At 40.5% G+C, this 27,699-nt stretch overlaps 1 protein-coding gene across 2 annotated transcripts in view; it reads right to left on the reverse strand.

Annotated features, from left to right (window-relative positions):
* ZFPM2 (zinc finger protein, FOG family member 2) overlaps positions 1-27,699 on the reverse strand; it is a 381,732-nt gene that overhangs the window by 74,752 nt on the left and 279,281 nt on the right. The gene's annotated exons all lie outside the window — the stretch shown is intronic.

Consider the following 27,699-nt stretch of genomic DNA (forward strand, 5'->3'; position numbering starts at 1 on the left):
CTTTTGTCAACTGAGAGTCCAAGGACCTGTGGAATGGTGTGGAGAGAATGCTACTCAAAGGAGTAATCTATGGAAATTGAAGACTGTTCCCTATTAATTTATTAAAAACTATCTAGAATCCAGCCAAAAGGGGGTCACATTGTGCACACTCATACTACGTAACTGGAATGCACACTGATAAACTACTCAACATGTTCCAGGCAATAGGTAGAAGAGATGCCACATGGATATATGATCAAACAGATTCCCCATGGGAAAGGTAATGTGCATTGCTGACCCCAAGTAACCCCAACGAAAACAGCAAGACAATTTAAATGGACAAGGTTCACCTAAGTTATTAACAGGAATTGTCAAGGTCACCCTTATAAAAACTACTATCATGATTTCCATAGTGATAATGACGATATCTGTGGATGATGAGAGAGTTGAATCTGAATACACGTCCCCCTGATCAATATCGAATGAACTGCCCATCAGATCACATTTCTTACAGGCCATTTTTCACAACCAATTTCCACATAGCAGTTGTTACAACTGGCAGATGGGGCCATGTGGCTTTTAGCATGTGATTGAGAATGTTTCGAGGGGTGAACTAAAATGAATGTGTGAAGATTCCTGTGTAAATCACCTTCCTGTACATGTCTGTCACCGCATTAGTCACCAGCAGCTAGAAATAATAACAAAGTAGTTATGAGAGTTGGTTCAATGTCACTAGAGATTATGTACTTAAATATCAGTCTTTCATACTGAGTCCCCTCATCCAGTTATTCACCTAACACAGATAATCTTTTCATCTAGAGAAGGCAGTTTCCTTATGCTCACTAAATTATTTATTTGATATATTTGCCTTTCAGCCCAAGGTTTTTATACTTTACATCATCAGTAAAAATACAAAATAAAATAGAATGAAACAAATTAGCATAACTGCAAGAAAGCAAAGTCAACGAGAAAACCACAGCAGGTAGAAAACAGCATAATTTACACAGCTTTAAATGCCTTGCAAATTGTTATGTGAATTGTCTGACTCTCAGCAAACATTAAGAGATGTATGTGAGGAAGAAGTTCCATTATCAATATGTAACTGTGAAGCAGTTACTATCCCAAGTAGCTTACACATATTGCCTCCAAACATAGAGGTGCCTTGAATGAAATTTTTAACATATGCCATGTATTAGAAAGAGACTGCTTACAAGACACTAATACAGTGCAGTCATATGAAGAGTTACTCCAGTCTGAGTTTAGACTGAAATAACTCTACATAGGATAATACTATGGGAGTTGGCTAAGGCCAAGCGGTGATACAAATACAATAAACCCAACCAATCAATACAATAGAAAATATGTAGATTGTAGACTTTGACATTAGTGTTTAGGTAATTACATTTTCTCCCCTTTGGCCTTTGTGGGAAAATACTAGCTACATTATGGGGTAATCTTGAGAATTTGTAAAATTTGTAAAAAATAGGTTTTCTGTAATTTGTAAAAGGAGATTGTTCATACAACAAAATTTAAAGCAGAACTTTGCAATGAGGAAAGTTTTTTTTTTCTTTTGGCAAATGAAGAAAAAGGACATAGGAGATATCCTTCTTAATTCATAACTTGTTGGATTTATCCTGTTTCCAGGTCACTGGCTGTCTGCCCCACAAAAATAAATAAATTAAATAAAAAATTACAAAGGAATTGTGGGTCTGAAACCTAAAATAACTTTAGCAAGCCACATGTAAGTGAACAGCAACAATCATTTTTTTCACTTTTATTTTGCTCTCTCAGTGTTCATATCTACAAAAGCCTCTAACCAGTAGTCAAGATAAGTGTTGAACTGAGAAGTATTGATCCAGTAATAGCAGTTCAAGCTTTGACTGTGAGTCCTTAACCCTCCAGACATAATGTCATAGCCTCTTATCCTTGCCTCTTAACATTACCTGCCTATCTCTTCAGAGCTGTCACCTATGGTAATACAGTTCCAAAAGCTTTCTAATCATTACTCATTCAGGCAGCATTTATTCTGTAGCCAGCAAAAAAAGTTTAGGTATTGCTTTTGAGTTCTGAAGAAGAAGGTGTTTTCTTCCCACCTCCCTTTGTGGCTATAATATAATGTCCGTGTAAAAATTCTTCAACTTAGAAAGGTATTAAAATAGTGTTCAGGGTACAGCAGAAAGCAAGTTAAGACATCATAAATACAGCAGCAGTTTGGTTTGGACAACGTTAACAGAGAGCAGAGGATAGGCCAGTCTTCATTTTCAGCAGAACTGTACTGCCTGGAATAAACAGTCTTATGCAGAAGAGGAACAAAGCAATACCTGGCTAGCAAACCATAACGATGGCATAGTAAGTACTGAAACCTACGCTCAAAATTAGAACTTCAATAACTATTTGCAAAATGATGAATTAGCTCCCATTTATTTCTACTCCTTTCAATGGACAAAAACACAAGGCTAGGATGTTTGCTCACAATGATTAGGCTGGCACATGTGGCAGCTGTAATATTTCCACACAGTAGAAAGAAGAAGAATTCCTAAATTCAGCCTGAAGAAACTAACTCTGTGGTCCAGTTAGATCTTTGTTTTGGACTGAGTGAAGCTCCAACCACTGAACTGAATCAGTTTTGAATCAAGTAAATGTAGCCACGTGGGAACCACAAGGACAACACCCTTTTCCTAATGGCTGGTGAGTGCACAGCAGGAAAAGGAGGAAAACATGATTTGCCCATGCTTCTTTTGACCTAGTCTGGGCAAACTCGCTTGAGAAGTGGTACTCATCAGTGGCGTTCCTGCCTAGGGACAGGGGGTACCCTATGTCCCCGGGCGCACTCCATTTGGTCACGTGGGGGGCGCCATTTCAGGGTCGTTTGTGTGTTTTTAAATTTTTAAAGTGTTTTTTTCACGTTTTGGCCTTCAGGGGGCGCATTTTTAAGGCTAGCGGCACCAAATTTTCAGAGTACCATCCAGAGACTGTCCTGATGATACCACCCAAATTTGGTGATGTTTGGTTCAGGGGCAGCAAAGTTATGGACCCCCAAAGGGGGTGCCACCATCCCCATTGTTTTCAATGGGAGCTAACCTGAGATTGGGGCTACCCATTTGAGGAACCATAACTTTGGCCCCCCTGAACATAACTTCACCAAACTTGGGTGGCATCATAATAATAGTTAACAGATGATACCCTGAAATGTTGGTGTCGCTAGCTTTAAAAATACACCCCTTCCAGGCACCCCAAGAAATTTGCCCAAGATTCTTTGTTTTGCAGTGACTTTGCTCCATTGTAGCCAATGGGGAATTTCTGAGTGTGTAGGCAGGCTGCACATTTTTGAAGATAGAGACACCAGACTTTCAGGGTGGCTCCAGGAGGGCCTCCTGGTAATAGCATCCAGGTTTGGAGACCTTTGCTTTTGGGGGTTCAATTTTATGGGGCCCCTAAAGGCTTATTTTGTTTCCCCGCTCCTGCACATGAAAGCCTGTGGGCTGAGTTCTCTCAGAACTCTCTCAACTCCCCCCCCCTCCAGAAGCAAAGCTCACCAAGCTTGGATGCTATTACTTAAGGCCTCCTGGAGCCACCTTGAAAGTCTGGTGCCTCTATCTTCAAAAATGTGCAGCCTGCCTCAGAAATTCCCCATTGGCTACAATGGAGCAAAGTCACTGCAAAACAAAGGATCTTGGGCAAATGACACCAAATGACACCAAAATTTCAGGGTATCATCTGTTAACTATTCTTAGGATGCCACCCAAGTTTGGTGAAGTTATGTTCAGGGGGACCAAAGTTATGGTCCCTCAAATGGGTAGCAGCAGTGGCGTAGGAGGTTAAGAGCTCTTGCATCTAATCTGGAGGAACCGGGTTTGATTCCCAGGTCTGCTGTCTGAGATGTGGAGGCTTATCTGGGTAATTCAGATTAGCCTGTGCACTCCCACAACTGCCAGCTGGGTGACCTTGGGCTAGTCACAGCTTCTCAGAGCTCTCTCAGCCCCACCCACCTCACAGGGTGTGAGGGGGGAAGGGCAAGGAGATTGTAAGCCCCTTTGAGTCTCCTGCAGGAGAGAAAGGGGAGATATAAATCCAAACTCTTCTTCTTCTAGCCCCCATCTCAGGTTAGCTCCCATTGAAAACAATGGGTGTCGGGGCATTCCATTTGGGCATCCATAACTTTGCTGCCCCTAAACCAAACATCGCCAAACTCAGGTGGTATCATCAGGGCAGTCTCTGGATGATGCCCTGAAATCATGGTGCCACTAGCTTTAAAAATGCGCTCCCTGCAGGCCAAAAAAACACCAAAAATACCTCCAAAAACCCCAAATACCTTGCATTCGCATTTGTTCATATTTGGGCAGGACATAATTGGACAATTTTTGTCCAAATGTGCCCAAATTTGCCTAGATTCCAGCCGAATCTGCTATTTGTTTCATCTGAATCTCCAACCATCAAAAGTGATGCTGTTTCAGGGTGGGAGAGAATCCACCCCCAAACAGCATCACTTTCAATTTTGTTTTAACCGGGGACCCCAGATTCTCCCTTTAAGGTAGATTTAAAAGAAGAATCTGAGCTCCCTAGTTTAAACACCATTGAAAGTGATGCTGTTTGGGGGTGGATTCCACTGGAGGTGTTTTGTGAGAAATGATGCTGACATTTGTTTGGTAAATGTTTTGCTGGGGGTGATTTGTGAGAGATTTACATGCTTAATACCCACTTGCACTGGCTTGGAGTTGTTTCTCAGGCTAACAACCTACCTCATATGGTTGTTGTGATTAGGAAATTAGGAAAAGAGTTGGTGGGGAGAGAGCCATGTATGTTTTGATGGGAGGTGTTTTGTGAGCTGGTACAAAAAATCATTGTTTGGTCATGGTGGGGAAGGGTGGCTGCCCATACACCGGGTGGGGGGAGGGCGCCAAACTCAGGTTTTGTCCCCGGGCGCCAGTTTGCCTAGGTATGCCCCTGGTACTCATCATAGCACTGCTTCTCATCCAGAAAACTCCACAGTGTACAAGAGGCATATCTTGTTACCTGCTTGGCTTGCTGGATGAGACGTAGTACCTGGCCATGGTGCAGGAAGAAGGTCAAGGATAAAATGAAAGAGGGAGCCAGGTGCTTTCCACGGGCTACCAGGAGATACCTCTGATGTAAACACTACTGTGAGGGTGATAAATATATCTAAATTCATGTTCTATAAAGGTAGTCTCCTGAGCAACCACTGCCTCATTGCTAAGCTATGGGATGATGTCGTATCATGGCATTTAATAGACAGATTATGTTTATGGGGTGGCCTGCCTTTGCCTTCCACAGTCTTCTACACTTTATCAACCCAGTAAGCTGGGTATTCATTTTGCTGACCTCAGAAGGATGGAAGGTTGAATCAACCTTGAGCTGGCTACCTGAAACCAACTTCCATCAGGATCAAACTCAGGTTGTGATCACAGCTTTAGTTGCAGCTTCTCACTCTATTCCACAGGGTTTTGTACTTGTTTGCTATTACCCCCATTACCCTGGATGTTATGAACACACATGTTGATTTTAATATATGTGGAGCCAGCATAATGCAGTGGTTAGGGGGCTAGCCCTTGATCCAGGAGACACAGGTTCAAATCCCTGGTTTGCCATGGAAATTCATTGGGCGACCTCAGCCTAGCCATTCACTTTCAGCCTAACCTACCTCAGAGGATGGTTGTGAAGATAATATGGAAGAGGAAGGAATGATGTTTGGTTGCTTTGAATCTCCACTTGGAAGAAAGGTAAGGTACAAATATCTAAATGAACTGTATTTTTTCAGATAAGATGGTTCTAGAGACCATGATGAACTTCAAAGTCAAACTTGCTCTTTGAGCCCCCTCCCCACCGCAAAATTTGGTGATCCCTGTGGGCAGACAATTGCATCTGTACAAACTGTAGTTTCTCTACTGTCTTCAAAGCAGCTTTATATCAAATACATTCCAGTTGCATACATTACAGAGGCAGCATCATGATGATTGTGACAAAGGCAAAGCTGGTATTATCAAGTGAGGCTTGGACAAGCTATTTCTGGACACATATACTGAAAATCTAAAAACAAAACTGAATTACAAAGTAACCTCAAGTTGCAAACCTGTTCCTTCAGGAGAGCATAATCCCACTGAACGGTCCATTCTAAGATCCTTAAACCAATAATCCAACCATCGCTATTTTTTTCAGATTTATCTGGTCAGAACTCGAGTCCCCAACCAGTTCGTTACTAATTTCAAGCAACAATTGAAAATCCCATTGTACAACTGTTATTTGAAGGAAATGACAGATATAATTAAATGTCATGAGTGCAGAGGACCCAGATTTTCAAATGCTCTGACACTCTCTCCTAGTTGTTTCATGTAGAAGTTAAAGAGGACAAGAAAAACCATTAAAACTAGTATCACTTAATTCTAACTCTTCATGTATAAAAAGAGACATAGTGTAGCTTATGGCAATACACCAGAAAAACAAGAGGGCTGCTTCAGCCATTAAGATGAAAGAAAGCAAGGCCAAATGGCAACGGTGCAGTGCAAAAGTAAGAATGTATTATATGGATACTAAAAAAGCCCGTGTTTCATAGCTTCATCAGGAGACCTCTAAGGACATCAGTCTCCAGCACTCTTCCCACAGCTGCTGAGCTCACTGAATACAAAAAGTCGAAACTTTCCCACTTTTGCTTTCTGACTGCATCATCACCATTTGCCCTTGCTTTCGTTCCTTATGGTATCAAAGCCATTAAAAAGTCCAAGAGGATTAATAACATCACATCTATCTCCCAGCTAAGGTTGTCTGCCAGCTCAATGAAGGCAAGCTTCATTAGAAAACTAGGTCTAAACTTTTACTGAAACGGTTTCAAAAATCGATGTCAAACAGTACAGTCCTAAGCAGAGTTACACCCTCCTATGTCCACTGAAATCTGTCACTTTCTGCTCTACTACCCTGAATAGACATCTGAAAATAGTATTGTTTGGGGGGGTTTTAGGAATAGAAAGAAGTATCCATGACTGTTAAACCGAGAATTAATTTGCCTCAGTCCCTCTTCAAATATGGCATGAGGCTGCGTTGGCTGTAGGACGGGAAGGCAGAAGAAGGAAGCTATATAATCAGCCCCTTCATTGCAGCGTTTGCCACTTGCTACTGACCTACCCACACTCCCTTGAATATCATGGGAATAGCCAGTCAGCATTTTGGAGCCAGCAGGAATTTTGTGAGTTTCCCCAGACAATGGAGGAAAGTCTTTCCCCACCTTTTTGCCTGCTTTACAATGTTCAGGAGAGGTAAGATTGATTTAGATAAATTAGGCCTGGTCAAAGACTGTTCAGGCTAGAACTAGTTTTGGCAGGGAAAGGGAGAGTTGCTCATGGTAGCTAGGTAGGAATGGTGAGCCGCCAGAGTCATTGGGTGTGATGGAGGTCTTGTCCTGAACAGACCATCACTGGCTTTACGGTAGAATCGAGCCTGGGAAAATGTGGTTTTGGTTCTGCGCATGGTTCTGAGCAACATCTTTCTGAACTTGGTAGCGAACTTATGGCGCATCAGGGAAGCGGGTTCAAACTCGTCACTTCACAACACAATACGAGCAGGTGAGGTTAAACAAGGCTGGTGGAAATCGCTGGCCTAGTCTGGAGCCAGGATGGATTTGTTGAAACAAAAGAAGCCATGGTTAGGCCACCTAGCCCAGTCCATCTCATTTAGATATCAGCACAGATAATATCTGAAGATATAGATCAGCTAATTTTACTAAAGAACAATCTCATACTGTGGTCATGTGGCTTTATTTGGGCTATTGAAGCAATATATGTTCCTGATTTTTTCCTTCTTTTAGATTGTTTTAATGTCATTTTACACCAGCTGTAGACAATTTATATGTGGTATGCCATTTATGCGCAGCTGAAGCAAAATTAGTGTAAACTGCATAAATAGAAAAGGAAAACTTCAGCATGAAGAAACATACAATTATGCAAAAATAAAACGTCATGAGCTCAATGTCCTTGCTGGCGCTGGTGGGAGACACCACAAAAATGAGGGGGGAGGGGTGGTAGTGTTGCTACAGTACCCCTGGGACATGCTCACGGCACCCCAGGGTACCACGGTACCCTGGTTGAGAATGGCTGGCGTAGGCAAACATAAATGCAACGGTGAAGATAACAGAATAGCTAGTATTGCAAAGTAAATACCAATTGCATTTTGCCAAAAATGATGTTTTTATACAAATCCTAAGAAATAGTGCCCTAGATTTTTACTGCTAAAAATACTATGCTGCTCCTATTACATATGATGTGAACTCTGCAGCTGTGAAATTCAGATGCAGTCTCTTCAAGAGCAGATCTCTGGACTGCTTCAGAATTTTCTGCATCTGATCTCCTTATGCATGTTTTCACATCCGAGTCAAGGGGCGATTCTGCACAGCACAGATATAATGTCTTTAGGATGTTATATATAGTGTTTTGGGGAAGAACTTCGCACAGCTCTTTCTCAAAACGAGTCCAGCCTGTTTTTTCAACCTGGGTTTTCAAAGATTGCTAAACTAGTGATCTTTTCCTCCCAACCCAGGTTGAGGGCAATTCCTGCCTATTAAGCAAATACCAGCAGGTGGGAAACACTTTATTTCTCCTGCCCAATCTTCTTACCGTCATTTCCATTGCTCACGTGCGCCATTTTGTGTGCTCTATGGAGATTCCCCATGGAGGTTTTCTCTGTTTGCAGCTCAAACATTTGCTATTTCATTGTCAAAAGTAGATAAATAAACTTTGTTTAGCCTAGCAATCCCATGCATGTCATTTTTCTTTTTTTCTTTTTTGAGGGAGCTGTCTGTGAGGTACGGTGACGTGACTAGAGAAGCTACAATATGCAGTTATTTGTGTTGCTTCACAGATAGTCCCCTCAAAACAAAAAGGAAATGCAATATCTGCACAGGATTGGTAGGCTAAACAGAACTTATTCATCTATTTTTTACAGTAAAATAGCAAACGGATGAGCTGCAAATGGAAGAAACCTCCACAGGGGATCTCCACAGAGAATCTCCTGCAGCACACAAAATGGTGGGTACACTGCAAAACTGACAAGAGTTCCATGTAGCAGGTGGGGGGGAAAGACCGTTTTGGCTGACAATGCTTGGGTTCTCCTATACTGTGAGACATAAAATCCAAAAATTGATTTTTTCATGACATCCTAAAGACATTATATTTATGCTGTCCGGAATCCACCATGCCTGATTACAGCAACCGTAGTTGAAGCCAGTTTATCCTAAAGTTACATCAAAACTGCAGCCATCCTTATATTTTTATTCCATCTTTCCTCCAGGGAGTTCAGAGTAGTATAGTGTGTATAATTTCCACGATGACTCTTCAGGCAGTTGGCTTAGAGGGAATGAGTGGCCCAGAGTCAACCGGTGAGCCTCTTGGCAACTTATGGATTTGAGCCCAGATTTCCCTAACCGCTAAACCACATGATATTTGTCATAGGCAGGCTCCTCAGTAAAGGAACATAAAGATATTTTTTAAAAAGCTTAAACAAGCGAAGTGAGCATGTATTTGGAGCTTTGCTTGATGGTTTTCCTATTGCTGCAGAGCATGCAATGAAATAAGCAAGGTATATACCACTCTCCCATATATATGCATGCTTCCCCCTTTGGATCTAGGGGCAGATTGGAAGGCTAAAGAAAACATGGAAAAGGACCTTCCCTGCATTGCTCCCCCCATGACATATCTCTGATAGAGGAAGGCCTGGCTTGGAAGTCATGCACAGAAAATGGATTGGGTGAGGCATTGCCATTGGGCTAGCAAGATAGACAGATGTGATGGTTGGTACCACCCAGTTGGCTGAGCCAGGTAGTGCTTAAGGAAATAAAATGCATGTTCTTCTTACAAGGAAAAAGTGGTCCTGCCCAGAGCCTGAGAGTTGTGGAGAATGGTCACTAATGGCCAGAGAAAGAACCTAAAATTAGCAACTACTTTCAGATGAATTAAAAAAATTCCAGGCATATCAATCCAACGCTGAAAAAAATTCTCTATGAAAAAGCTCACATTCAATCTGCAAATTACAACGAAGTAAGTCTATCGTTAAAACTTCCTCATTTTTTTTTAAAAAATACTACATTATATAAATGATAGCTTAGTGTTAAAAAGAGAACAGATAATGGCAGGTTGTCACATTCAGAACAGCTATTTTCCATGTGAGAGTGTGCTGTATAAGGAAAAGCAAGATACATCCAAAGAGACATGTATCCTATATGCATATTCTACAACTTTTATCCCTTTTGATCCTGATACACAACAAATTTATTGAATGCTCAGACAGTTTCTCACGTTATATCAGTAATCCAGCAACTGCGGATTACTATGATTATCATCACCATCACCACTATTTTTATTGTTATACTAGTATTATTAACGGGAAATCAAGCCTGAAAAGTTGTGAGTTGTCAAAGGGCCTGTCAATGACACACATACTGAGTTTACAATTTAATTGATATACGTACTGGTTTCGTGCAGTTCATGCACAAGACTCGTGGTGGAATGTTACAGCGGACTTCTGGTAACTGCATAGGGTTTTCAAGGCAAGTTTGTCTTTGCATGCCCCTGTGTAGCAACCTTTGTTGTCCTTGATGGTCTCTCATCCAAATCCAAATGCTAACAAGAGCTGACCCTACTTAGCTTCTAAGATCTGATGAGATTGGGCTAGACCAGGGGTAGGGAACCTGCGGCTCTCCAGATGTTCAGGAACTACAATTCCCATCAGCCTCTGTCAGCATGGCCAATTGGCCATGCTGGAAGGGGCTGATGGGAATTGTAGTTCCTGAACATCTGGAGAGCCGCAGGTTCCCTACCCCTGGGCTAGACTGAGCCATCTGGATGAGGGCAAGACCTACATTACAACAACATCCAGAGCCTGAGACAGCAGGACCCCGCACCGCTACCGTGCTATCTTTCTGCCTCCAGAGGGCTTTCAGCCAGCATGGGGAGGTGGGATCAACAACAAATTTCTCCGGCCTGCTGATATACAGGGCACCAGCTATGGCAACCGCAGCCTGAAATCCCAGGTAGGAGCTTACTATTGTAGACTTCTTCCCTGGGAACGCCCTGGTCCAACTCCACCCCCACCCCATGCTGGCATCCGACTGGATACCAATGTAGGGTGGAATGCCAGCCACCCTTCCAGATTCCCATTCCCCTCATCATGGTGATGGTCAGGCTTAGAGGTGTTCCAAGCCACTGTCAAGGCAGTGGGACCAGCATGGATCCCTGTGGCGGTTGTTGACACAAATATCATTTCCAAAGTTAATTATGTTCACTGCACTTGCACAAAGAACACCTTTTTATTTTGGGGAAAATTCAATTTTTTCCCAGTGTCAACTTTTTCTGCAGATCTAGAAGGTCCCCGAAGTCTGCAGACACATCTGTTTGGGGTAAGTGTGGCCTGATCAGAGGAATATGGCGACCAAACTTGGGAATTAGATATATTGATAACTTTGTTTAGAGTTTACTAATGTTCAATTTGGTCATTGCCATTGTAAAATAGTTCTATTATAAAAAATATTAGTTGCCTTGGGTTTCAGCTTTGTATTAGTGGCATAATATTTCAAGCTACATCACATATTTTAAATTTGTTAATTAAGCTCAGTAACTTATTTATAAGGGGGGAAAATGCATGCTACTTGCAATTAAACATGCATCTGCTATTTGTGGGTTAATTAAATTTAATCATATATATTTAATAAATAAAAGACATCAGAGAGACAAATTTATATGTTAACTTGACAAGAAATATACATAGTAAGCAGCAGGCTGCTAACTGTAATTGTCTGTGGGACCTACCACTAGGAGAACATTAATCCTATTCCATTTTACATCACTAATAATTGTCCAAATATGCTATATGTTTAATGGCTTTTTAGTAGGGCTTGAAAAATGATTCCAAACAGGAGTCACCAAAAAAGAAATATGATGGTTTAATATCAAGCTTCATCGAAACAAGGGGGGGGGAATAGCTCATTGGGCAATAGGTGACCACTGAATGCACTGATGGATGTTTTGTAAATGGGACATGAGGAGTTTTGTTCGGAAAGGAAAATAAAATCCATAAGTCAAAATGGTTGTGGCAGCTAAAAAGGATTACAAAGGCTGTTTGAAAGGAGATTTTCAGCACAATCCAGAACTGTGAGATAAGTGGGGAAGGTGCCACTTTGGTGCAGCTCCACAACTCCAAAGGGCTTTGCCATAGTGCAGGAAGCCAAAAAAGTAAAAAAAAAAACCCTCATCAAAAAATCCCCCCATAGGGGAGCATAGAGATGCACCATGAAAATGTTGGTGTATCTCTGCAGGTGATTCTGTCAGCACATGGAGGTCAACTGGACTCTGGAGGCCAAAGTCAACACCCCCGGAAGGCTCCCAAAGGTCCATACTATGCCAGTGTAGCTGGGGGCAGTGTGGGAGCACTGATGCGAGGCTAGGCTCTGTGGGTAGCTGTCTGTCCAGTAAATATCGTAATGTGATGTCATCTCGTGAGTCAGTAATGACCCAGTAGTTGCACAAGGGACTACCTTTACCTTTTCTAACTACACTCTATATAGATCGAGATTCAGGACCAAGGCCTTCAAGAACATCAAAATTCTGTGGCGTGCTTTGTGCCTAGGAAAATATTCTCCAGAAATAAAGTGGGATATCTGACTGCATTATACCTATAACAGAGCACTTGGATAATTTTTGTCTTCAGAGGCAAAAGTCTTCTGTAAACATACAGGGGCTCAGTAGTTGCTGGAGTTGAACCGCACTCTGCTATCCATGATGTAAAAGAAAATCTTATCTGCAAGTTACAGATGTTCTTCAAAAGACTTAATAAAACACAAGAACATCTTTCACGTAAATGAAACAAATGTGTCATTGCAACTCTCACAGTTTTCCATAATTAAAAGCAAGACCACCAGCTGATTTCTTTTATTTTTGGAAAGCACACGTAATCAGCTCCAGGAATGCAGCCTTCTTCAATAATGTTTTTCCCTCCAGAAAGTAGGAACCCACCTGTTGATCCTTAGGCAAACAGTAGTTGTGATGTCCAGTAGTCATCACAAAGTTTAATTAATTCTGCTTTCCCGTGGGCACTCAATATTCGTCACAACAGTCAAAACATGGTCATTAAAATCAATCAAAACCTTGGAGTGTGTTTAATCTAATGGAATTGGTACACCCTATGTATCTTTCTCTTGTGGTCCTTAATGGCTCACAGCTGGCAAGTGGGGACTGTGACATGCCACAGCAGGACCAAAACCAAGGGGGGAAATTCTCATAATTTAAGAAACTGGCTCCACGTTGACACTGAGCAGTACTAACAATTAATGTCATGAAAGAACTGGGATTCTTCTTCAGATCTAGTGGTGCTGTGAAAAACACTTCCTAGGAAAGGGCAAGTATCCTGCAGGGATAAAGGAAGAGGGAATTTGAGAGTCTCTGTGAAGTGTGCCACCTAAGGTCCATTATTTGCCTCAGTCTTAAAATACTTGCCATTGAAGTAGCCAACAAAAACGATTTGTCAGTTACCCAACAGGAAAATATAGGAGTGTTAACCAGGTAAATTTTAGGGTCAAGATTTTCATTTAATTTCAATTCAAACTCTTGACAGAACTACCCATAAATGGTAACTGATTTCATTTCATTTCAAAGTATAGGCAGAACTACCCATAAATGGCAACTGATTCCCCTCAAATGGATTGATCCCACTGGAAGATCCTAAGCTTCTGCATTTATTCATGTTTCACACTTGTAATGTTCCTGCCTAATCTCTCCTGATAACTCTTCTCACCATAACCACCATTCCCTGCGTAGCCTTCTTCATAGTCCCATGGTGGCGAACCTTTGGCACTCCAGATGTTATGGACTACAATTGGCCATAACATCTGGAGTGCCAAAGGTTCGCCACCACTGTCGGATAGTCAGGGATGCACTATTTCAAATAAATGCCAATTTTCAGTGTGCTGTACCTCGTTTTCTAACAGGACCAGCTAAAGCTATGCTGCAGTACTCTTAGATCTCCAGTGCCACAAGATTCACCGCCCAGCAGTAATCTCTTAACTCATAGCATACAATGATTTATGTGTATGGCACTATGTTCTTTCTTGCTTCTCTCTTGTTGGAGCTCTCCAATCAACTGGATTCTGCCTCAGTTGAACAATTCAACCACTTACGCTGTGTCAACTCTCCCATGCTTCCATGTGACCTGAATGTTGCTTTCAAGTAATCTACCACAATATCCTGAGGAAAACTTGCTTTTTGTTGCGTTTTTTTCTTTCTTTTTTGAAACCATCTATTATTTGAGCACAGTAAATGTTTTATGTGTGTTTGTTGGAATCATGGGGAGAGCATCTTACAAATGAGATCTTCAGTACCTGATTAATTCCAGAAATTACCAAAATAAATACAGGCTAAGTATTTGCTCACTGAATAAGGATAAGGTAACTTCAAAATCCACAGCCACTGGTTGCCATGCAACCTGCTATAGTATTATGGCAGAAATAAGCTGCGCTTGAATTTTCCATGCCCTCTCGCTCAGCCGTCTTGATGTTGTGATACTCTAATGCTTCTCAGCTAACTTCCATTAAGTAGGGTTTTTTTTCTGTGGGGTAGAATTCCAAGGTTAAAATGATTAAATAACTTTTATGGTTGATCAAATATAAGCCTTTATTATACACAGTAGGCAAAACCATACATTTTAATTACTTTACTATCGAAGATCTAGGTATTTACATTTCAATTTTTTTCACTTACAATTCTGAGTTTAGTTTGACCTTCAGGCAGCTCCACCCCCACACCAATATTCTTGCTGTTTCAAAATATTTTTCCATAAACAGCTACCTCACACACACAAAAAGCATTCACATATGAAAATATTTGTGTCTATTATTCTTAGTTGTTTTTTCTTAATTAGACATATGTTTTCCTTTAAGCAAGTTTATTTCAAGATATCTGATTAGTTTAATTATGTATGTTGGTACTATATATCCACATTTACTATTATGCATAAAATAAAATGAACTGATCAATAATTGATCACTTTTACAGTCTGTTAATACACTGAAAAATAATTTTATATTTAACATCTTTATTCAATTTCTTGAAGACATATTATATGTCAAAAGAAATAAACTACACTTTCAATTTGGGATCTAGAATCACCTGCTTTTTATAACAAATTTATTTTTCAGCAATAATAATCTATAGATATTGAGCAATGCCACAAATTTACAAGATCCATTACTTAAAGTTTCTGTTCAGGATGGGTTTCTTTTTGTTTCTTAAATTATTATGCAGAAAGAAAATTAATACAGGCAAAAATGACTTAATAAAGGTCTTATACATCCATTTATTACAAACAAAATGTAATGCAATTTAAAATCTCTCCATTAACCTCTAACACTCATGAAAACGGAGATTTATTAGGAAAGGATAGAAATACCATTTGGTTAATTTACACTATAAATATCTCAAAATAAAAATATACTACCTTACATTTATTTTAAAAGGGGCAGTGTGACATATTTGCTTTCCACATTATTGACAGGAAAATCTGGTCAGTACCTTAAGGGAAGGCAAAATTGTGTATTTAGATTCAAAGAGGTTTAATAGTCTGAAATGGCTACATTTTGCAGTAAAGCTATGTTACAGAAATTAGAACAGAATAGTGTAATATCATGATTATCTCAGTATGGCTGTTTTATCACTAGTTGTGTCTTACCACAGATTTGAATATATTTGTGTTATGCACATATACACACACCGACGCCCTTGTGCAATACAAACTCATCACTTGGTAACATAAACACTAATATCAATAAATACAAATAGTCTATTTGGGACAGCACTGATCGCCAGAAAGCATCAAACTGACAACCTCACATGGGCTCAAAAAGGTAACTAGGCAAGAGCTCTGAAATCCCTATACAACGATAGCTCAAAAATATGGGGTGCAATAGCACCCCCCTCCCCCCATACACAGAACGTACACATGTGGCGAGATTCTCTTTATGTAGTGACTGCTTCACAGAATCTTTTCAGCTCTACACTCTTTGTGTCTGTTTAATGTGGCACCTCTGCAATGCTGTGTTTTCAGTTCTGATGCTCCAAATGTCGAGTTTTCACATCAGAGTTTTTGCCCCCAAACTATGTATTTTGATAAAGAGGGAAACCTACAAACTCATACTTTCACTTACTGGGTAAGAAACAAAAGAAATAACATTCAGAGGGAGAATCTTGAGCTATTTTAAAGATGGGTAAGCACAGCAGACGGCATGTTATGTGACACACTGTCTTGTGTTTTCAGAGACAGATGGGGGCACTATCAAATATGCTCAAATAACCTCATGTACAAAAACAGGATAATCACAGCTCACTTCATGTATAGATGATGGTGGTATAAGCACTGAATGTGGATTTGAGCCGTTTATAATTAGCAGTGCTAAAAATGCAAAGACTTAGTCGTTACTGTCAGGTGTTTAGATAATGCCATCAAGTGTGGAGACTGGAACCCTCACATCATTTTGTAACCTCTGTGTGTCAGTATGAAGACCAAATTTCAGTTTCTTAACACACACACACGCTTTAGACCTTCTGGTGAATTTATACAATATAAAAGAGAACCCCACATGACACAGGAATAGATATAAAGCAGAAAAGAACTTTAAGGAAAAAATTTAAAGGATCTGTCATCGAAACTTTAAATAGGCCTTTCTCCAGCTGTAGCTTAATTATTGTATTTTTTGATACTGTTTGCTTCTCATAGCAATTGAAAGCATATGTAATTTAACAGCAGGCCTCAATCCTTTAATAAGCTGTCTTTAAAATACCTTACATGGATTACCTATCTGTAAATCTGCTTCCCATGCAGAATGTGACAGCATTATGGAAATTGTGAGTTCAGTAAAGATGGCATGTACCAAAGAGAGTCACATCTGCACACTATAAGATTATACCAACATTGGAAGTAATCTTTAGTCATTTATAATACTGCAGAATGCATAATTAAGATTAAGGACTCTATTCTGCCCTTACTTACGTCCTACAGCTCTCTCTTTTTAAGTAAATTAAGTGAAAGAAAGCTCTACAAGGCTGTCTAGTAAAAAATAAGCAAAGTTGGGATGTTCCTCACCAAAATGGGGTACAGTCTGAAAAAAATGGCTGCTTGGCAAAGGGTCACCAAAACAAGAACGTCTATGGCAGCCAATGCTATCATAAGAAACAATGATATCTCCTTGTGGGAGTTGACTATTTCTCCTTAGTCCAGTCCCTCTCGTTTGTAATTCAGGCACATTCACCCAGCCATCTCTGGCCTTAGCCGTGGTTAAAGGACAGGCAAATGAAGGAATAAGCATGATGGTTGCTAACTGGTGGCTCTGATTATAATGGAACCATAGTTAACATAGGCCCTTTCCGCACGGAAGCCTCCCCTGCCCTGCGCGCCTGCTTCCGCGTCGCAGAGCAGGGGGGCGTGTCCCCAGGCCCCGGCAACGCGCCGGAGGGCCGGAGAGCAGGTAAGTGAAGGGAGGGAGTGGGGGGGGGGAAGCGCCTGGAAGCCGCTGCCCAGCTGGCGTTTCCAAAAAAACACGCTGGGGAAGCGTGGTTTGGAACGCCGGCTTGGCGCCGGTCGGGTGGTGCGGGGGCGGCGCGGCTGCAAAGCAGCTGCACCCCCTGTGCGAATGGCGGCCTGGGGATGGCGTTTTTGCCGCCATATTCTGCCCATGCGGAAAGGGCCTCAGATATTATTAATGCAAGCCAAAGCCTGGATCAAAATCAAAGTCAGTGAGGTGGAGGTCAAACCAGAGAAACAATGAAAATAGATCATCCAGTAGTGGTGTTAATTGTGTGGTCAGAATAGCTAGTGACTTTCCCTTTCCACAGGTCTGTAAAGCTTCTTCCCTTATGTTTATTAAAGAGGGACTGCTCCATTTGTAAGAAAGGTGGGTAGCAACTTGAGACAGGGCTTTCTTTGTGGTGGCACTCTGATTGCAGAATGCCCTCCACAGTGATTCCTGATGTATCTAGCTTTCAGACTGAACCCCCTGAACACTTTTTCTTAGCCCAAGCATTGGGTTATGTGGGTTTCCCCGCCTCTTTCCACTGCTTTTATAACCTGCACTCTTTAATATGGCTTGCCCAGCCTTATACCCTTAATTGCTTTTGTATCATTTTGTCCCTTTTGAACTAAAAAAAATCCTATCATTATATTCTTTTTAAGCCACTCTTAAATATTTTATTATTGTTTTTTGGTCATGCGTTTAGCTTTGTGTTTTACTTTTTAATGCTGTTAGCCACATTGAGTGTCTTAAAAGGAGAACCAGCATCTAAATGTAAACAAGCACTACACGGCATTTCTCAATTGCAAAAGATGCTGGTTCATTCTCGTTCTATGGCTACGATGTTATTATGCTTACTGTTAATTATTTGCATAGAAATCTTCAAATTAAAATGCTTCAAATCTTTATTTTATGAATCTACCAACAACATTCTTTCCATTTCACAGACAAGAAACTGATGCTCTGTGAGACACTGACTTCCCTATGGTTGTAGCAGACACTGGAAAGTGAGAATCTCAGATGAGCTTCAAAACTGAACATTTTACAATAATGTGAGCAAGACACAGTTACACTACCTTCTGTCCAAGGAAGGAGACCCACACAAGATGAACAGCAGCATGGGCACAATGAAATGATCCTTGGACTGCAGCAGCTACAAGAAGTGTCAAGATGGCAAAACCCACTTGCTTCTATTAACATAAAGACCAAGTAACATGTTGATGATAGCAAACAAATCTTCCCATTAAAATGAGTGAGCAGCCTTTGCACATGTGCAGAGAGCAATTACCTTTGGGAACTATGCAAAGTCACGTTCAGATGGACGATTCCTTTGCCTTACTAATAACTGCAATAGATGGACGCTGTGAAATAATGTTGCACATTAACAGAGAAAATGAAGTTGAATTGGGCCACAAAAAAAACAGCCAGAGGCAGAAGTCAGAATTAAGAATGTACACAGTCTCAAAATTAGGATGTATACCAGTTCAGGACACAATAACACATTTCTTATTCAGTGTCTGGCATTTTCCAATTCAGCATTTTATGCAAGCCAAAAATGACTTTTTTTGTGAGAAATTTGTACTGATGAGTAAGACACACTCACATGGTTAATGTCTGTTATTTTGGAACATGTGGTATTTTCAGGGCTTGGCACTGGAGATAACAGATGGGGTGAAAAGGAATTTGCCTTCAGGGCTGGGGCATTACCCCCCTCCCCCCAGCTCAGTACTGGATTGTTTTATTCGAAATCATGAATATGCTGTTATTTTAAATAGTACTGAAATCTGTTTTTATACTAGTTTTACATTTAAAGTTATAGTACTACCTAAAATGTAATGGACATTCAAGTTGAATAGAGGTTCTATGGTTGATCAAATTTAACTGCGGTGGTAGCTTTTTCATACCAGAATAAAGTTCTCTCACACCCTTTATGAGATCCTAGTGGACATGCATCCTTTATCCAACATAAATTTTGAGAGTGTAATATATCACTCATCAAGGCAAAAAAAAATACTGATGAGGTTGATAACACTCAAGCTCTAGCTGAACCGTAAGTATCACAATTTTCATTAAAGAATCATTACAAGGTTGGACTTGGTTTTAAAACTATAGTTTAAAACTTGGTTTTAAAACTATAGTTCCACTAATTTTGTGAGAAATCTCTCAACAAGATTTTATTTGACAACAAAGAATGTGAAAAAGGAGATACAAATCACTTTATACTATGGAGACAACATACATTGCCAGAAGGTTTAGATCAGGGGTCTGCAACCTGCGGCTCTCCAGATGTTCATGGACTACAAATCCCATCAGCCCCTGCCAGCATGGCCAATTGTGACAATGGAGTGACTGCTAACAAAGTGCTTTGATTGTGTGTTCCTGTATTCATAGAATCATAGAGTTGGAAGCCAGACTTGATGGTCCTTGGGGTCTCTTCCAACTTTATGATTCTATGATTCTACATATCCAGCAAGACATCCAATATGGACTGCTGTCCGACCAACCATCTGCACTCTTTACAGATTCCTCTCCCAGCCCTCGGCAACTCATCTGGCAGCAATACAACAGCAGTGATTGCCTAGAATTAGCTCAGTTTCTGTTCTTGTGTGATTGTGGCATATGATCTTTCTCAAAAAAAGTTCCTGCATTTACCCTCTTCTGTTTTCGAAACAAACAAGTGGGCACCAATGGTGAGAATCTGAAGCAGAAGTAACTGCCCACACTACTCTCCACAAGACAGCCATTCCAAAAAGAAGTCAGCACATAAAACCAGCTCAGCCATTCAGTGTGTGGTTGGAGAGATAGACGAGGAGTCACTGCCAGACTCCAATCCTGAAAAGTAATTCTGAATGTTTGTGTAAAATCAGATCAACAACATTAGCAGACAAATCCAGATTGGGTGGGGAGGGGGGGGGCTTCTACTGTAGAGCTGGTGAACAGCCATACCACTGTGTTTGCCACCCTCTGCTGGCATAACAAGCAATATCTAGAAGCTATATGTGACTTCTGAGCAGAAAACCAGAGATCATTTAAGGAAAAACTATTGCCCATATATAGGTAAGTTGCATTTTTCACATATATATAAACATCATTTGAGATGGTTATGACTGTTACATTCTATCCATCAGAAGAGATCCCAATGAGAGTTCCTCTGTTAGCTTACATATATATGGTATTAGGACAATTAGCACAAAATGGGTTGTGAACTCCCTTTGGATCTCATGTGTTCCAGAAGATCCATTCCCTTCCTGAATTTGCCCATCATCTCTTTGACAGCTGAATAGTGGTGTGCCAAATTTATCCAGATGAATTCCTCTCAATCTTTGAAAAGGCTGTTTCAGGAGGCTTTTAATGGTCAGAAAGAGGCAAAAAAGGATTCCTACTATTTTGTAGCGGTTCATGTTTTGGACTTCATTAAAGGTTTTATATTTAATTATTAACTTCTCTAAGAGCCTTTTAAGAGTCTGTCAGTGAGATCTAACGTGGCCAATGCTGTATATGTTTTAGAATAAGTAAATAAAATCAGACTTACAGCCCCATGTCATTAATAAGGCTCAGTCATTTTGCCTTCAGTTTTATGGAATCAATGGCTTTTTTTGCTGGTAATCTGTGATAGGAATACATGGAAATCCATGAGCAGGCTGATATTAGGTTTACAGTAGTAGTTGCACTTAGCTTCAAGGACCATGGCATTACATTCTGCCTTCTCCCTTTCTTTACAATTGCTGTGATTCAGCCCAGTGCAATATCACCAACTGTATCCTATTTCACAGAGATATAGCCAAACCCTTTCAAATAAATCTTAAAAAATAAAAAACCTATTCCAACAAAAAATACAGGTTGTCATATCTCCTCTACCTGTTCCAGGCAGAAGCTATATTAGTTTTTAACAGCAACACACACACACACACACACACACACACACACACACACACACACACAGAGAGAGAGAGAGAGAGAGAGAGAGAGAGAGAGAGAGAGAGATGAATGCTGCAGCACATTCAAGTTGAATGCAGCCCAACAATCATGTATGGTGACCCATCAGGGTCTCCATGAACCTCCTGTATTTACTGCTTGCAGGAGTTTGGCATTTTAAAAAGGATTGTTAAACAAGCACCAAGCAGACCATAATTCATAGTTGGAGAACTGTTTGGCTTGGTGCGTTAGACACCGCACAGAGCCTCTGTAGCACCTTGAATGGCTTTTTACATGGAAAAACTGCAAAAGAAACCATGTTCACCATAAGACATGAAGTGTGATAGGAGTTCCCTTGCTCTGTGAAAACAGACACTGGTAGTAACAACATGCATTTACTTAACACTGTTTGTACACCATAAAGAAATGCTAAGTGGAAAGGTGATTATAAAAACCCAATCAAACAGAAACAAGTTGTGGCAGTGTCTTATTTGCACACAAGCTCTACCTTTTGGTGTCAGAAGAACATTTATCGGAGGGGGGGGGGGATTACTTCCTAGAACTTCCCATGAATAAAAAGCTCGAAATGGGAGAAAAAGCAATTAAACTAGGAAATGTTTACCTAAAAAAGAAACCTTTGGAGAGAACGAACTACTGAACTTTGGAAACATTTTCGTCAATAATTTGCACCAAAACACATTTCAGCCGATCTAGGTCATGAGGTTAATATATATAAAGTTAAAGTTGTGCTGCTCCTTCACTCAACCAGATATGGCTCTCTCAAACAAATGATGCAATACCCACTTTTTTTTCTTTTAAATTGAAGAGAAAAATAATCTCCATTGTTTCATCTCCAGTGTCAGTTCATAAGACAATCTATGGGAAGGCTGAAGATTTGCCTTCATTCCCTGACCTTGCCACCTCACATAAACTTGTCTTTGACAGGAGATAGTAATGACAGGGTGGATTAGATCTACAGGAATATGGCAAGCATTTCCGTTGCACAAATTATTTTTATCTTCTTCCTTTCACCAAAGAATACTACTATGAGATACAGTCATCTTTTGATCTCCTGTGCCGGTTCATAGGATTCTGCAAGACTACGGAAGACCAGAAAGAGCTATATCTGGCAAAGACAAAGCAAAGGGGAGAAAATGAGATACTGAAATGTTTGAGAGTCTGGACTACTGCAAAAGCACTGTCACTGTATCTGATTTCCTTCGGTATAATCTTCGACATCTTTACGGTATTTCCCTTCAGCTGATAGTCTATCATCTCATTCTTTTATCTGGAATCATCAGACTATGCCTACTGGATCCCATAATATCTTATATTATCCATAATATCTTTAACTTTACACAGAATGCAAGAGATATATAAGGGACAAGAGATGTATATAATTTCACAAATGCGGAGCATAGGTGGAAATATGTCAAAGGTGATGTCTGGATGTAGGAAGTATGTATTCATGTCCTATTGCAAATAACAATAGGCACATATGCACACAGACAGGTTTGGTTAAGGGAACGAGGGAAGGAGACTCTATATAAGCTCTATGCTAATCTCCTTCCACATGTAGTGCTGTGTTTCTTATGTCCAGATGCGCAGGCACTGTGCCCCACATTACTAGAAATTAATCTGTGGAGATAATTTTAAATGGATGAGGCAATGCATGGTAACAAGGGGTGCAGATTATTAGTCCTACAGTGAAGATAAAATGTGTTCTATGTCTCTAAAAATATATAGACATTACTATTTCTAAAGGTAAAAAACCTGACAATCTTGTAACAGTACTATATGTTTAATTTTGCAGAATACAAGGGAACAGGATTTCATCACAGCATTCTTGGGTCTGTAGAATCCCCCAGGGGACAATCTTCTCTCCAATTCTATTTAATATCTCTATGCGCCTCCAGGTCCAGCTAGTTCAGAGTTTTGGGTTTGGTTGTCATCAATATGCAGATGACACCCAGCTATATGGTCCCTTTCCTGTCCCACCCTGATTTAGGCTTATCTGGGGGTAACCATTGCATGGATCACAGTATTAGTCTACTGCAACTCACTCAGTACAGGATTACCTTTGAGACTGATCTGAAAACTCCAGCTGGTCCAAAATATGGTGGTGAGGGTCCTTACAGGATCTCATGGTGGGCATAAATCCAACTGGTCCTTTGCCACCTGAACTGGCTCCAGTTGGAATACTGGATCAGATTCAAAATGTTGGTGTTGACCTTTAAAGCCCTAAATGATCTGGAACTGTTGTACCTGCAAGACCACCTCTCTCAATATACCTCCAAAGGGATTTACGTTCATTAGGAAATAACTTACTGGTAGTTTCTGGCCCAAAAGCCAACCAGCTGTCCTTGATCAGAATCACAGCTTTTCCAGCTGTGGGCTCAGCCCAGTGGAGCTAGTGAGCCCTGAGCCCTGCAGAATTTGCTACAATTCAGCAGGGTCTATAATACTGAGCTGTTTCACCAGGCCTATAGTTGAAGGCAGTGATGGTTTTCAGGCAGCTGGTCTTCCTCTCTTCTCCTCCATCCTCCTGTAGTTCTTCTCAAGCAGTCTAGTCTAGGAATCTTTATAAGGGGGCGAAAGTTATTTGAAAGCACTAAAATACAGTGGGGGCGGGTTTAGCTCCCTCTCAGTGAACCTGGTGTTTTCTGGAAGCCAGCTGGGTCTCAGAAAAAGATGGGATATAAATACTTATTAAAAAACCAAGACATAGAACAGCACCAGTGCATGCCATCTCTCTTTAATTACAAATAACTAAAAGAGCAAGAGCTAATTAAACTAAACCACAACAGATGTTTCTCTTTCTTGACTGTTCTTACCTGCATAGCCTTTCCTAGGCCAACTATAACAGCAGCATTGTATTTGGGCCTCTACCTTATCCCCAACTATCTTTGAACATGCTGTGAAGTTTATCTCTCCTATCTTTTCTTGTCTCTAGTTCATCCTTCTTCTGGTATCTTGCAGTGTTATCTTTGTACCTTTGTGTTTATAACCTTAATTGTCAAATAGGTTTTAAGGACCTTGAGTGAATAAAGTGGAACAATATTAAGGAATTACAAAATACCATGCAGAGCTAAGCTGGCATGCTGTTTGGATCAGTGACTCCAGCAAACGTCTGCTATTCCAAAACAACAGCATAAACCTCTGGTACTTGGAACCTGCAGTACCCCAGTGGATATGGCTTTGCACATGGGTGTTGCTATGGGCACCAGAGCAGAGGAGCCAACCACAAAAGAAGGTTGTCAGTGGGAAACAAAAGGGTTGGGGGGAACCAGAGGATACAAATGGATAGCTGCCAATTAAAATTACAATGCTGAAATTTTGCTAGTTATCAATGACAGACTCCAGCATATTGCAGCTTAACAGACAAGAAAATGTCCTTTGGGGCTCAAATATAACCTAGAGATCTCTGACTTTTTAGCATGCCGAGTCCAGATGGTACTTTTTTGCTTCATGTTGCGATTAAGAGACAGAAAGGGCATTTCTAAAACAGTGGCAGTGAAAAGCAAGAATAGATCAAAGAATACGAGGGTCTTCTATGACTGTCCTAGAAGGGGTTGCATCATTGTTTCTGGTAATCCTCTCCAAGAGGTACATAGGGTGAAAAGAATAATGTTTTCCAAATCAGCACACTCAAGTGTAGTTAGGGATTATTTGCACAACTGCTTAGGATCTATGTCCTAATAAGGAATTAGAAAAACTGCTTTAAAAGGTTAGTATTTTACTTATAAACTGTAAGTAAATATGTGGTAAAAAAAATAGTCACCGTAGCGATTTCAAACTCCTCTACTGTCCAACATGCTGCAATCTTGGTGCTGCTTTTTATATATTACAGTTCTGTGATTATTTAAATATAAGAAAACCCATAAAAGGGGTAAGTGCTATTACTAACAGATGATTGTCAAGAACCCCTAATCCAAGGGATTCTCAGGATAGACCAGCAACAATTAAAAAATGACAAAACCCTAGGGCCGTGGTGGCGAACCTTTGGCACTCCAGATGTTATGGACTACAATTCCCATCAGCCCCTGCCAGCATGGCCATGCTGGCATGGGCTGGTGGGAATTGTAGTCCATAACATCTGGAGTGCCAAAGGTTCACCACCACTGCCCTAGGGTATGAGTCTTCACATAAGCCCCCTTTCACAACCCATGCAGGCACAAGCCGAGGGGCAAGATTCCAACCTCCCTGGGATTAAAATCAAAAAAGTCACCCCTGCCAAGTAAACCTCTTGCAATGTGCATTTCAAAAAACAATTAACTTGGTAGGCGTATCTATGTAGGTCTACACACTAGAATTAGATGAAGCCACCTGAACACAAAATACCACTAGATATAATTAAAGTGATGAATTAAAATTGCGCAAGAGTATTTCTAAAAGAACAGTAAGCAGCAAGGATTAAAATAACAAAGGCTAAATCAAAGGGACTAACTACACCGTAATAACATTAGTTCAGATTACTGAAATTCCTTTAGCATTCAAAGTCCACTCTTTCGGAGAGTCTGCATGGCCAGATAGTCTGTCTGACCCATAAAGCAGGTATGAAATCAAAAGGTCCAAGCCTGGATCAAGAAGCCAAACCTAGACTTAAAAGGTGACATTTTATGGCAAAGGGTCTAGTTGGCCTAAACTCTTTGCCCAATCAGATCTGTGATCCTGTTACTAGTCATGTGACAAGGAGGGGGGTCAGTCTGAGATGGAGTGGTGGGGGCTTATCTGCAACAAAGTCCACCTAGTTCTTATAGGTGTTGAGACTCAAGATTTCATCTTCATCAATTGCATGGCATGGGAATCCACTGTTCTCAGCCTTGGAGACTAAAGGGGAGTCAGAATAGAAACTTCCTCCTCCCACACATGGAGTCTTACCTCATCTGAAAAAGGTCACAGCTTGCTGAATCTCAAGCAACAGCACAGTTATTTTCCAACTTAAACTTTTCTGTTGTAGGCCTGTAGCCTGAACCAATGTGGAAGAGAACAAGAAACTGCACTAAGGGACTCAGTTTCTTGACAATTATCTCTTTTATTTTATTTTCAGCATTGCAAATGATTGCAGCTGCTCTCATGACAAACCTGAAAGAAACTGACATAGGGATACAAAGTCAAACAAAAACAAGGGATCCTCTGATGATACATGGAAAATATACACACTAGAGAGCAAAATGGAAAAAAAATATTCTAAGGGCCTGCACATAAGATAAGGCTGCCTTGGGGGGCAGCTTGAACTTGCGGTCTTGGCCATTTATGCAGGATTTTACAGAGCCATCTATTACAGTATTCAATAAAAAGGAATACTTCAAAAAGCTTCTATTTTAAAGCTGGAAGTATAATAATTTTGTAAGTCAAAATTTGGAAGTGTTCCCAGTTTTTGGCAGTAAAATGATAATACTGGGCATATCATTTTAAAGTGGAATCTCAAGGAAGTTAATTCAGACAAGGTCACTTTTAGACATTTTCCCTCCTTATGTTTTGGACCGAAAATAATTCCCAAATCCTATTATTTGAAGCAGGGGTACTTACCATGTAAATCCATGTCTCCCCTGATACACATGCTACCTCTGAGATAGAGCTCTTAAAAAAAACCCCCCAAAATCATTCTCTGATACACATAGACACACACAGACACACAGTTTGGGTAATAGAATTTCTTAAGGACAGAAAAAAAGTTTATAGTAAGTATTGAAATTCTGTCACAAAGTGGTACCCCTGAATTCTTAACTTAAGCTATACCACTTGCTGGTACAACTTTCATAATGACAGCTACCCTGTTTCCCCGAATATAAGACATCCCCGGAAAATAAGACGTAGTAGAGGCTTTGCTGAAGTGCGAAATATAAGGCATCCCCCAAAAGTAAGACGTAGCAAAGTTTCTGTTTGGAAGCATGCCTGACGAACAGAATACAGAAATATAAGACATCCCCTGAAAATAAGACATAGCACATCTTTAGGAGCAAAAATTAATATAAGACACTGTCTTATATTCGGGGAAACACGGTATGAAAAGATTCAACTGTGTTCTTAGCAGAGTAAAACTGGATCTCTATTGCTATCAGACACTGTTGACATCTACTAGTTGCACAGACATTAACCTAGAAATTAGCCTGGAGCTCTGGTCCTTGAGTCACTATATATACCCATATAAGGAAATGAAGATGCCTTTTCCATCTGCTAACTTGGTCCACCACAGTCAGTATTGTCGACTCAGACTGGCAGTGGCTCTCCAGAGTCTGAGGCAGAGGTCTTCT

This window comes from Sphaerodactylus townsendi, linkage group LG09 (assembly GCF_021028975.2).
Source record: "Sphaerodactylus townsendi isolate TG3544 linkage group LG09, MPM_Stown_v2.3, whole genome shotgun sequence".
NCBI classification, from domain to species: domain Eukaryota; kingdom Metazoa; phylum Chordata; class Lepidosauria; order Squamata; family Sphaerodactylidae; genus Sphaerodactylus; species Sphaerodactylus townsendi.